The 13,945-nt window shown below is 39.7% G+C and overlaps 1 pseudogene; it reads left to right on the plus strand.

Annotated features, from left to right (window-relative positions):
* The first annotated feature begins 13,008 nt into the window (after positions 1-13,008).
* Positions 13,009-13,521, plus strand: LOC103086107 (14 kDa phosphohistidine phosphatase pseudogene; annotated as a pseudogene).
* Positions 13,522-13,945: the final 424 nt, after the last annotated feature.

The following is a 13,945-nucleotide window of genomic DNA, read 5'->3' on the forward strand; positions in this document are numbered from 1 at the left end:
TTCTCTCCTCCCCCCCAACTCCCTCCCCTCTGATAACCACCTGTTTGTTCGCTGAATCTGTTTCTGTTTTATGTTTATTCACTTGTTTTGTTTTTTAGAGTCCATGTATAAGTGAAATCATACAGTATTTGTCTTTCTCTGCCTGACATATTTCACTTAGCATAATACCCTCTAGGTTCATCCATGTTGTTGTAGATGGCAAGATTCCATTCTTTTTTAATGCCTGAGTAATATTCCATTGTATATATATACCATATCTTCTTTATCCATTCATCTATCATTGGGTATTTAGGTTGCTTCCATATCTTGGCTATTGTAAATAATGCTTCAATGAACATAGGAGTGCATATATCTTTACAAATTGATGTTTTTGTCTTCTTGGGATAAATTACCCAGGAGTAGAATTGCTAGATCATATGGTGGTTCTATTTTTAATTTTTTGAGAAACCTCCATACTGTTTTCCATAGTGGCTGCACTAATTTCCATTCCCACCAACAGTGCATGAGAGTTCTCTTTTCTCCACATCTTTACCAATGCTTGTTATTTGTTATATTTTGATAATAGCCATTTTGACAAGTGTGAGGAATATCTCATTGTGGTTTTGATTTGCATTTCCCTGATGATTAGTGATGTTGAGCATCTTTTCATATGCCTGTTGGCCATCTGTGTGTCTTCTTTAGAAAAATGTCTATATAGGTCCTCTGCCCATTTTTTAATTGGGTTGTTTGTTTTTTTGATGTTGAATTGTATGAATTCTCTGTGTATTTTTGGATGTTAACCACTTATAGGATATAACACTTGCAAATATTGTCTCTTATTCAGTAAGTGGCCTTCACTATACTGAAGCTTTTTAGTTTGATGTAGTTTTATTTGTTTATTTTTGCTTTCGATTCACTTCTGAGGAGACACATCCAAAAAACAATCACTAATACTGATGGCAAAGAGATTATTGCCTATGTTTTCTACCAGAACTTTCATCACTTCAGGTCTTACATTTAAGTCTTCAATCCATTTTTAACTTATTGTTGTGCATGGTGTGAGAGAGTAGACCAGTTGATTCTTTTGCATGTAGCTATCCATTTTTCCCAACGCCATTTATTGAATAGACTGTCTTTTTCTCCACTGTATAATCTTTTTTTTTTTACTTTTTGGCCACACCATGCAGCATGTGGGATCTTAGTTCCCTGACCAGGGATCGAACCCACACCTCCTGCAGTGGAAGCGTGGAGTCTTAACTGCCAGACTGCCAGGGAAGTCCCTCCATTGTATATTCTTGCCTCCTTCATTGTATTAATTGGCCATACAAGGATAGGTTCAGTTCTGGGCTCTCTATTCTGTTCCATTGATCTAAGTGTCTGTTTTTGTGCCATTACCATACTGCTTTGATTACTGTAGCTTTGTAGTATAATTTGAAATCAGGGCACATGATACCTCCAGCTTAATCAAGATTATTTTGACTATTTGAGGTCTTTAGTGTTTCCATACAAATTTTAGAATTTTTTTTTTTAGTTCTATGAAAACTGCCACTGTTATTTTGATAAGGATTACACTGAATCTGTAGGTTGCTTTGGGTAGTATGGTCATTTTAACAATATTAATTCTTTCAATCCATGAGCATGATATATTTTCTATCTGTGTCGTCTTCAGTTTCTTTCATCGGTATCTTACAATTTTCTGAGTGCAGGTCTTTTACCTCCTTAGATAGATTTATTCTTAGGTATTTTATTCTTTTTGATGCAGTTGTAAATGGGATTGCTTTCTTCATTTCTCTTTGTGATAGTTCATTGTTACTGTATAGAAATGCAACAGATTTCTGTATATTAATTTTGTATCCTGCAACTTTACCAAATTCATTAGTGTGTTCTAGTAGTTTTTTGGTGGTCTCTTTAGGATTTTTCTGTATATACTATCATGTCATCTGCAAATAGTGTGAGTTTTATTTCTTCCTTTTCAATTTGTATTCCTTTTATTTCATTTTCTTGTCTGATTGCTGTGGCTAGACTTCCAATATCAAGTCTAATAAAAGTGGAGAGAGTGAGCATCTTTGTCTTGTCCCTGATTGTAGAGGAAATACTTTTCAGCTTTTCACCAATGAGTATGATGTTAGCTGTAGGCTTGTCATGTATGGATTTTATTGGATTGAGTTATGTTCCCTCTATACCCACTTTGTTGAGAAATTTTATCATAAATGAATGTTGAATTTTGTCAGAAGCCTTTTCTGCATCTATTGAGATGGTTATATGATTTTTATGCTTCAACTTGTTAAGGTGGTATATTACATTAGTTGATTTGTAGATATGAAACATCCTTGCATACCTGGGGTAAATCCAGCTTGATTATGGTGTATGATAATCAATCAATCCAGCTTGATTATGGTGTATGATCCTTTTACTGTATGGTTGAGGATTTTTGCATCTATGTTCATCAGTGATATTGGCCTGTAATTGGCCTGTAATTTTCATTTTTTGTGTTATTCTGATTTTGGTATCAGGGTGATGCTGGCTTTGTAGAATGAGTTTGGAAGCATTCCTTCCTCTGCAGTTTTTGGGAATATTTTGAAAGGGATGGGTGTTAACTCTTTTCTAAATATTTGGAAGAATTCACCTGTGAGGCCATCTGTTCCTGGACTTTTGTTTGTTGGGAGTTTTTTAAATTACTGACTAAATTGCATTACTGATAATTAGTCTGGTCATATTTCCTATTTCTTCCTGAGTCTGTTTTGGGAGATTGTATATTTCTATGAATTTGTCCATTTCTTCTAGGGTTGTCCTTTTTATAGGCATATAATTGTTCATAGTAATCTCATGATTGTTTGTAATTCTGTGGTATTGGTTGTAACTTCTTCATTTCTGATTTTATTGATTTGAGTGTTCTCTCTTTTTTTCTTAATGAATCTGGCTAAAGGTCTATTGACTTTATCATTTCAAAAAATCAGCTTAGTTTCATTGATCTTTTCTATTTTTTTAGCCTCTATTTCATTTATTTTTGCTCTGATCTTTATGATTTCTTTCTCTTTCTACTAAGTTTGGGTTTTGTTTGTTCTTCTCTTTCTGATTCCTGGTAGGCTTGTATCACTGTAAACTTCCCTTTGAGAACTGATTTTGCTGTGTCCTGTAGATTTTGGATCATTGTGTTTTTGTTTTCATTTGTTTTCATGGTTTTTTTTTTTTTTTTTTTTTTTGCGGTACGCGGACCTCTCACTGTTGTGGCCTCTCCTGTTGCAGAGCACAGGCTCTGGACACAGGCTCAGCGGCCATGGCTCACAGGCCCAGCCGCACCGCGGCATGTGGGATCTTCCTGGACTGGGGCACAAACCCGCGTCCCCTGCATCGGCAGGCGGACTCCCAACCACTGCACCACCAGGGAAGCCCCTTCAGGTTTTTTTTTTTTTTTGTGGTACGTGGGCCTCTCACTGCTGTGGCCTCTCCTGCTGCAGAGCACAGGCTCCGGACGCGCAGGCTCAGCGGCCATGGCTCACAGGCCCAGCCGCTCCGCAGCATGTGGGATCCTCCTGGACTGGGGCACGAACCTGTGTCCCCTGCATCGGCAGGCGGACTCTCAACCACCACGCCACCAGGGAAGCCCTTTCAGGTTATTTTTTAAATTTTCTTTTTTGGTTTCTCCAGTGATTCATTGGTTGTTTAGTAGTGTATTGTTTAGCTTCTGTGTGTTTATGGTTTTTGTGTTTTTTTTTTCTTGTAGTTGATTTCTAGTCTCAGAGCCTTGTGGTTGGAAAAGATGCTTGATATAATTTCAGTTTTCTTAAATTTATTGGTATTTGTTTTGTGGCCTAGCATGTGATCTATCCTGGAGAATGTTCCATGTGCACTTGAAAGAATGTGTATTCTGCTGCTTTTGGATGGAATGCTCTCTACAAATACATAAGTCAATCTGATCTAATGTGTCATTTAAGGCCAGTGTTTACTTATTATTTTCTCTCTGGATGATCTATCTATTGATGTAAGTGGGGTGTTAAAGTCCCCTACTATTATTGTGTTACTGTCAATTTCTCCCTTTGTCTCTGTTAATATCTGCTTTATATATTTAGGTGCTCCTATGTTGGGTGCATATATATTTACCATCGTTATATCTTCTTCTGGGATTGATCTCTTGATCATTATGCAATGTCTTTCTTTGTCTCTTGCTACAGTCTTTGTTTTAAAGACTATTTTGTCTGATATACTTATTACTACTCTGGCTTTCCTTTTTTGTCCATTTGCATAGAATACCTTTTTCCATCCCCCTACTTTTAGTCTGTGTGCATCTGTAGATCTGAAGTGACTCTCTTGTAGGCAATGTATATATGGGTCTTGTTTTTGTATCCATTCAGCCACTCTGTGTCTTTTGATTGGAGCATTTAGTTCATTTACATTTAAAGTAATTACTGATATGTAGGTACTTATTGCTATTTTGTTAATTGAGAATTATTTTTGTAGTTCTTTTCTGTCCTTTCTTCTCTTCCCTTGTGATTTAATGACTAACTTTAGTGTTATGTTTGGATTTCTTTCTCTTTTGTATGTGTGTATCTATTATAGATTTTTGGTTTGTAATTACTGTTAGGTTTATATATAGTAATATATATATGATAATTTTATATGCATATATAAAAAATAGTATATATATGATTGTTTTAGGTTGCTGATCTCTTAAGTTCAAACATATTTTAACAACCCTGAATTTTTACTCACCACCCCCCACTCACATTTACTGTTTTTAACACCGTATTTTACATCTTTTTGTTTTACATACCCTTAACTGCTTATTGTAGATATAGATGATTTTGCTACTTTTATCTTTTAAACTTTCTACTGGCTTTATAAGTGGTCATGTTGCTACCTTTACTGTATAATTACCTTTACCAATGAGATTTTTCCTTTCATAATTTTCATAATTCTAGTTGTGACCTTTTTTTTTGTCTTAAAGAAGTCCCTTTAACATTCTTGTACAGCTGGTTTGGTTTTGCTGAACTCTTTTAGCTTTTGCTTGTCTATAAAACTTTTGATCTTTCCTTCAAATCTGAATGAAAGCCTTGCTGGGTAGAGTAGTTTGGTTGTAGGTTTTTCCCTTTCATCACTTTAAACATATTATGCCATTCCCTTCCGGCCTCCTGCAGGGTTTCTGCTAAAAAGTCAGCTGATGGCCTTATGGGAGTTCCTTATACGTAACTTGTTGCTTTTCCTTTGCTGCTTTTAAGATTCTCTCTTTATCTTTAATTTTTGCCTTTTTTGTTTTGTTTTGTTTTGTTTTGTTTTGTTTTGTGGTATGCGGGCCTCTCACTGCTGTGGCCTCTCCCGTTGTGGAGCACAGGCTCCAGACACGCAGGCTCAGTGGCCATGGCTCATGGGCCCAGCCGTTCCACGGCATGTGGGATCTTCCTGGACCGGGGCACGAACCCATGTCCCCTGCATTGGCAGGTGGACTCTCAACCACTGCACCACCAGGGAAGCCCAATTTTTGCCATTTTAATTACAGTGTGCCCTGGCATCTTCCTCTTTGGTTGATCCTGCTTGGGACACTGTGTTTCCTGGACCTGGATGTCTGTTTCCTTTCCCAGGTTAGGGGAAACAGCTATTATGTTTTTAAATATATTCTCTGCCACTTTCTCTCTCTCTTCTTCTTCTGAGTCCTTTATAATGCAAATGTTAGTACACTTGATGTCCTACAGGTATCTTAAACTATGCTCATTTTTAAAAATTGTTTTCTTTTTTCTGTTCAGCTTGAGTGATTTCCATCATTTTGTCTTCCAGCTTGCTGATTTATTCTTCTGTATTATCTAATGTTGATTCCTTCTATTGTATTTTTTATTTCAGTTATTGTATTCTTCAGCTGTTTCATTCTTTTTTATATTTTCTAACTCTTGTTAAAGTTCTTACTGTGTTCATCCATTCTTCTACCAAGATCTTAGAGCATCTTTATGATCATTACCTTGAACTCTTTATCAGGTAGATTGCCTGTCTCCACTTCACTTAGTTCTTCTGGGGTTTTATCTTGTTCCTTTGTTTGGAACATATTTCTCTGTAGCCTCATTTTGCCTAACTCACTGTTTTTATTTCTGTGTTTCTGGTAGGTTGGTTATGTTTTCCAATCTTGGAGAAGTGGTCTTTTGTAGGAGACATTCTATGTGTCCCAGCAGTGCACTGCCCTCTGGTCACCAGAGCTATATGCCCTAGGGGTGCCCCCAGTGTGGGTTGAGTGAGCCCTTCTGTTGTAGCAGGCTGACTATTGTGGGCAGTCTGGTAGGCCTGGATGGCCCCCAGTTCAGTTGGTTTCCAGGCCCTGCCTTATGTGGAGGCTGCCAGCTGCTGGGGGACAGGGCAGGGTCCTAAGACTGCTGGGTGTAGAGCTTCTGGGGATCCCAGGGCTAGTGCTGGCCCTCTAGTGGGCAGAGCCAGGTCCCAGGGTGGCTGACTGTGGGGCTTGCAGTGCCTGATCTAGTGTCAGCTTGCTGGGGGCAGGGCCAGTTCCTGACTTTACTGGCTGCAGGTTCTGGGGTGTCCCAAAGGTGGTGCTGGCCTGCTGGTGAGTGGGGCTAGATCCCAGAGCAGCTGGCTGAGGGGCCTAAGCTGTCTAGTTGTCAGCCTGCTGGGGAGGGCTGGGGCCCAGGGAATCCCAGGGCTAGTACTGGCTCACTGGTGGGTGCACCTAGTCCTGGGGTCTCTGGCTGCAGGACTCTAGGGGTCCAGGTGTTGGTGTTGGCCCACTAATGGGTGATCCTAGGGCCCATGGGTTTCAAGGCTGGCGCCAGCCTGCAAATAAATGAACTAGGTCCTGACACTGTAGGTTGCAGGGCTGCATTGGTTCTGGAGCTGGTGTTGACCTCTGGTGGGCAGGGCTGGGGCCCAGGGCATCCCAGGGCTAGTGCCCTCTTACTGGTGGACAGGTTCAGATCCTGGGCCTAGTGCTGGCCCACTGATGGGCAGAGCTGGGTTCTGACATCTCTAGCTGCAGGGGTCCTGGAGCTGCTGTTGGCCCACTGGTAGGTGGAACCAGGACCTGAGGTCACTGGTTGCAGTTCCCAGGGGTCCCTGAGATGGTGGGTGGGGTTGATCCTGGATCTAGTACTGGCAATACAGGGTATCTGGGGGTTTAAGGGGTCCTAAGGAAGCCAGCCTACTGGTGGGTGGGGGCAGGGCAGAGTCCTGAGGCTAGTAGGCTAGAGGGAGGATTCCAAAATGGCACTTGCCAGCACCAGTTTCCACGTGGTAGAACCAGCTCCCCAAAATGGCTTCCACCAGTGTCTGTATCCCCAGGGTATCCCCAGGGTGAGCTCCGGTTGCCTCCTGCCTCTCTGGGAGCCTCTTCAAGATCAGCAAGTAGGTCTGACCCAGGATCCTTTCCAATGACTGCTTCTGCCCTGGGTCTTGGAGCATGTGAGATTTTGTGTGCACCCTTTAAGAATGGAATTTCTTTTCTGTAGCCCTCTGGCTCTCCTGAAATAAGCCCTGATGGCCTTTCAAAGCCAAATGTTCTAGGGGTTCATCTTCCCAGTGCAGGACCCTGGGCTGGGGAGCCCAATGTGAGGCTCAGTCCCCTCGTTCTTTGGGGATAACCTCTGCAGTTGTAATTATCCTCCCATTTGTGGGTTGCCTACCCCAGGGCTCTGGGTCTTTATACCACATCTCCACCCTTCCTACTTATCTCAATGTGGTTTCTTCTTTATATCTTTAATTATAGAAGATCTTTTCTGCTCATCTTCAGGTCTTTCTCATCAATAGTTGGTCTGCAATTTTTATAATTTTGGTGTGCCTTTGGAAGGAGGTGAGATCAGGTGCCATCTTGGACACCAGAATCTTAGTCACAAGAAGGCTATCAGAAGCAATGTGATTACAGGCTTCCTTGGCATATTCAAAAGGAGAGAGATTTTCAGTTTCTCCTCTTAAAATCAACAACTAATAAGATATTGACAAGCTTTCTTAATTAATATCCTCACACGCTAAATTTCTTGGACATCTCTGTTCACTTGGACCAAAATGGCTCTTCAGAATGCAATTGATTTACATAATAGGAAAATTCCAGAAACAGAAAACTATTATTTGCATTGGTAGACTCTAAGTGTAAGATATTCTTGGTAGGTGTGGTAATTAAGCAAAAGTAAGAAGTACCCATTTGTTCACTTCTGAAACATTTCAGATCATGGATAGATCTTAGATCTAGAACACTGATGACCTTCCAAAATTCAAAATAAGTAATTCTAAGGTTGGTATCATTTCAACTGAAAATATAACCTTTTAGAGATATTAAGTATAGAATTATTATGCTGTTTGGTCAGAAGAAAGATACCTTAGACTTCAGTTCAACATCTAATTATGATAGATGCAGTCTAATTTCAAGCTAAAATAAAGATATTTATTATTGCTTAATTCTCCTAACCATAAATTTCTTCTGGAATAAAAGAAACATTTGAACATTAAAATGGTACTTTTAATATTTATCTTTTTTTTTTTACAACGAACCTTAACTTTACATTAAAGCATCAAAAACAGCATACTCATCTAAGGTCAAATATGTTATTTACTTATCAATTTGGTTTCTTTAAAAAATTCAGTTGTTAAAGAATTATGGCTTCCTGCAAGTAGTTAATAGGTTATAATATGTAGACAAACTTAGAACAGTTCAGGATAGAATGATTTTAAATAAAATTTAATACCTTATTGTCCTATGACCACTTATTTCTTTGGTAACACTTGCACTTTTTTTTCTGAAAAGGTGTCTGGAATTGACTGAGCTAAAAGAATTTTATAGCTTGCCACATTTTGCCCCAAGGCGAGGTGGCAGGGAGCAGAGACTGGCTGTTAAGTCTCAGTAACCAGAGGAGCCTGGTGTTTCCTTGGCAAAGTAAATGTGGACCTAATTTCTGGCTCTAAGCAGGGAAGAGAAATAGAACAATGACCAATGATGGCTGTATGAATTTTCCTCTCCTTTAAAACTTACTTTATAAAAAGTTACAAAAGTTTTCTACATAGAAAGACTAGTGCTAGCTAGTCCCTTCCTTGTGCTAGCTTTCTTTCTTCACTTAGATTTTCTTTTCCCTATATCTTACTTTGTAGGTATAATTATATCTTTTTTCATTGCCTTGGTATTCTATTAGATTATATAAGTGAGGACAGGACCACATTTTTAATATTTTTTTACTACCCCTCTTCCTTTATAATCTCCACATCCTAGGAACTTTATTGATAGTCTTGAGCAACTTTTAAAAAATTATTCATTGCAAATCATTTGGGTAAAGCTTCACCAATTAAGACTGATTATATAATTCAATCCAAATTAATTATGAAATAATTAATACAATTTTATTCCTCTCATGAATATAACATTTATTTATCATGAACATTAATGAGAGAAATCTGCTTTAATGTACACATAAGAGTGATCTGCATTGGCTTATGACTTGTTGAATTATAAATAGTTTCTTCTAAAGTGTTTGAGCATAACTCTTCTCTTAATTAGTTTAAATGTGAACACACAGCTACTTTACTGAGCTCTTTGAGAACAGGAAGTGAGTACTTATCTCTGTGAACCTATCACTTAACAAGTCCTGGGACATAGTAGTTACTCAATAAATGCTTGTCAAATTAAATTTTATATGTAACTTAGTGACTAGCATTTGTTAAGAAAGAAAAATTTCTTCCTTGTTCCTAGGAGAAATGGAACAGAGACTGTATTAGTTTGCTAGGGCTGCTGTAACAAAGTACCACAAACTGAGTGGCTTAAACAACAGAAATGTATTGTCTCACAGTTCCATAGGCTAGAAGTCTGAGATCGAGATATTGGCAAAGTTGGTTCCTTCTGCAGTCTGTGAGGGAAGGATATATTCCTCTCCTTGGCTTGTAGATTGACTCTGTTCTCTGTGTCTCTTCACATTATTTTCTATTTCTCTGTGTCTGTGTCCAAATATCCTCTTCTTCTAAGTGCTCCGGTCACAATGGATTAGGACCCACCCTAATGACTTCATTTTAACTTGATTAGCTCTGTAAAGACCCTATATCCAAATAACGTATTCTGAGGGACTAGGAGTTAGAACTTCAACATATAAATTTTAGGGGGTCACAATTCAATTCATAAGAAACACTGAAAGACGAGGGTCTGAATTAGTATTTGTATGGCATAACTGAATAAATGTGTTCATGCTCCAAAAAATACACTGGAATATAGTATCTAGGTCAGTGTCCAGTCTCTACCTTCAATAAGGTGCCTCTAGGGAAGTTTGCATTACAAAATATTAATCAGGTGAAAACAGCACTCAAAGGGTGAAACAGAGATATATCAGTGAGGATACTTTGAACTGTGAGTAAAAGACATCCTCAATTTAAATAGACTTAAGCCATAAGGATATTTACTATTATACATGATAAGAAATCATGAGGTAGATAGTCTATAAGGCTATTTAATTCAGTGCCTGAAGGACCCTGTTTCTTTCCATTGTTTTCCTTGCCTAAGCATGTCAGCTTTGTACATAGCAAAAGCTCTGCTAATGGTTACCAGATGGCTGCAGCAGGCCCGTACATTGTAACCTGACATGATAAAATAAAGGGCACAGAGGGAAGCTGTGGTTTCCTTGTGTATTTTTTTTAAAAGTAGGAAAATATTTACCAGAAGTCTTCTAGCAAACTTTTCCTCATATGTCATTGCTCAGTACACCCATGTCTAAAACAGTTACCAGCAAGGAGAACAGAAAAATCATGACTGGCCTAGACTAGTCAGGTTTTACCTCATGGGAATGGGCATGAGACCAATGTCTCCTGATGCGCATGGACATGTAGAAAGGGGTGGGTACCTGAACAAAAGTAGGGCTCTTTCAATAAGAAGGGAAAACGGATATGGAGTAGACAGCCAACACTATCACATAAGTCAAACTTTGTACCTCCTTTTTCCCACATACAATCTAAAATAATATCCATACCTACATGAGACACATTCATTATCTCTCCAGTGGGAGACATCCCAAAGTCTCAGCCAGCAACCACATCCAGCACCGAGGCCAAGAGCTCTCTGTCAGGTCTGGACATGGTTCCTTGTGAACCCATGGCTTAAAGTTTTCCACCTCAAACATTTTCAGTATGAAATAATAGAGAAGGAACAAGATAAATATAATTGAAACTCTTATTTGGAAAGGGGAGAATGGAAATGACATTCAGTGGATATTGGCCCATAGCCCATATCATATCCTATTAGAAAGAAGAGAGGACTGCCCACCCTAGCAGTGATGAGTCCCTTGGTCAGCCAATATGGTAGTCTCTGATTCTGTTTTTTGGGATAACCCATTGCCTTCCATTGCCCTTAGTTCTGTTCTTTTGGGAACATCTTCCTTGTTCATTGTCTTCTATGGCTACATTTGAAACAGGTGTTAGATAGTTTAGCACTTTTTGTTAGTGTGAGTTTGGGGTGCTGGGAGGGTGCCTAAGGAATTGAACTATTACAGAATTGCTCATTGCTGTGGATTGGCCAGGCTTAGAATTTCTTTGATAGTCAATTCCCTAAGAGACTTAGTGGATCCTAATTTCTTTTGGCTAATTCTACAAATCAGTAAATACGGTCAGAGAGCCCAACTAGACATAGTCTTTGGGTCTGAGCACTTCAGTCTTCTAGCCATAGACATCTCTCTGAGATCTGCCCATTCCCCTAGTTCACATTTTGATGACCTATGTTGCTAATGTAATTGAAAACAATGAATGTAGATAGAGAGGCCCCTTCTGTAAACCTATATTTGACATAAAACTAGGTGCCTTTGTCCAATGTAAGTTATTTAGCAGGACATCTATAGGAGAAACTTTGGCAACGAAGTTTATCTCCTACTACTGCCTCCCACGTCCTTCTCTGTTTTCAGCCTAAACTTCCGTCTTTGTTATACGTTTTTAGTGAAAACAATAAGAAGTAGTCAGCATTTACTGACGTTCTCATTCTTACTACCATTTTCCCTAATATTAGACACTACTACAATACTTAAGTTGTTTTCAAATTCAAACAACAGAATACCCCAACTGAGATTATCTTAAACAGTGAGAATATTTGTTATTCAGATAAGAAGAAGGCTGAAAATAGTGTTCCATCAGTTAAATGACATTATCAAGGCCTCGGATTTTTTTCCATTTTTCTGTTTTGTCATTTTAAGCATATCAACTTTGTTCTCAGGCTAGCTTCTCCCGTGGCTGCACCAGGTTCATGCAACCTATCCTACATAATGTCCAGTGGAAGAAGCTAGGCCCAGGTATTGGGTAGACAACTAAAATGTTCACTATAAATGTCTAGATAGAAGAGTGCTGATGGTTAACGCTAAGAAAGATAGCCAATGGGTACATCAGGTTAGAAGCAAAGGTGGTAGGCAAAAGTGGTAGAGAATTGCATCTTTTAGAATACATTCAGCTGCAAATAACAGAAACCCAAGTGAAAGCGGTGGCTTAAACAGTAGGAAAATTTACTGGTTCAGACAACTGGAAGTCCAGACGTAGACTGGGCTTCAGATATGGTTAAAACTCAGTTCAACAACATCATCAAGGACCCAGGATAATATCAGTTCTATCCTAAAGTGGTTTTCTCATATTCATAGGGTGGTAGTAACAATTGAAGCTACATGCTTCTTTGTTTAAAAAAAAAAAAAAGCCATCTCTTCTAATGACTCACTTATAAACGAGGAAACTTTTCCTAGAAGCCTCCAAACAATCTTCTTAGCATGTCTTATTGGCCTAGGAACAGTCATGTGCCTATTCCTAAACCAGTCTGTTTCTAAAGGAATGCCATGTGCTGATTGGTTTAAGCATTAGGTCCTAGACCAATTATAGGCAAAAAAGGATCAGATTGTATTGATTGAGGCAGACTTAGCAGGGCCTGCCTCACATGTCTAGGTCAGTTCCTTAAACCAAATGGCTGATGCACAGTGTCAGGAGGTGGGATAGATGTTGAAGAGATTACCTCAGTGTCTACTACACAGGTGGAAGCCAACATTACGGGATACCCCAGGTCGCGTGGGGAAGGGCCGCGGGCCACAGGGGCGAGCACACTCCGGGAACATGGCAGCGGCGAACCTCGCCCAGATCCTTGACGTGGACATCAACTGCGACAGCGTCTTCAAGTATGTGCTGATTCGAGTCCATGCGTTGTTGCCCTCCGGGGCCCTGGCCAGGGAGAGCAAAGAGATCGTGAGCGGCTACAAGTGGGCGGAGTACCACTCCGACATCTACAGATGAGGTATCAGGCGATATGCAGAAGGGCTATGACTGCGAGTGCCTGGGAGGTGGGTGCATCTCCCACCAGAGCCAGGGCAAGAAGATCCACATGTACGGCTACTCCATGGGTTACACGGTCGCGCCCAGCACTCCGTCTCCACTGAGAAGATCAAAGCCAGGTACCCTGGCTACGAGGTTACCTGGGCTGACAACGGCTACCGAGGCCCACTCAAGGGTGGCCGCCTCCAGCAGCCCACTGGAACTCTGCCCTCAAGGCCACCTCCCAAGGGGTTGGGCTGCACCCCCTGGCACTTTGCCGCCCTGGCCAAGCCTCAGTGCCCGGGGTTACCTCTCTAGGGAGAATTAAAAGCATCATCACCTCCACTGGTCCCTGAAAAAAAAAAAAAAAAATTAAAGGACAAAAGATAAATGGCAAAGTACAAGCATGAAACAGGGCAATTCAGAGCAGGGCGCTGGCTGGAGCATGTCTTTTCTATATGATCTGTCTCGACAGTTTGACCACATAAGAAATAGAGGCTTAAATAACCAATATCTGACATTTTAATCTAATATTTCATTGTATGTATGATACAGCAGATACCTTTAATTATAATTCAGTTCATTAAATTCTTTTATCATTTCTCAAAAATTAAATTTCCTGTCAGCATCCTAAAAATGGCAATGTGACATATATGTGAGGAAGTACTAAAGTATTTTACAAAATTGAGAATTTTAAGATTTTAAAATTTAAATTGTCAGTAACATTTATAACAGAGCAGTG

The sequence above is a fragment of the Lipotes vexillifer genome, unplaced genomic scaffold (assembly GCF_000442215.2).
Source record: "Lipotes vexillifer unplaced genomic scaffold, Lipotes_vexillifer_v1.1 scaffold311, whole genome shotgun sequence".
Taxonomy (NCBI): domain Eukaryota; kingdom Metazoa; phylum Chordata; class Mammalia; order Artiodactyla; family Lipotidae; genus Lipotes; species Lipotes vexillifer.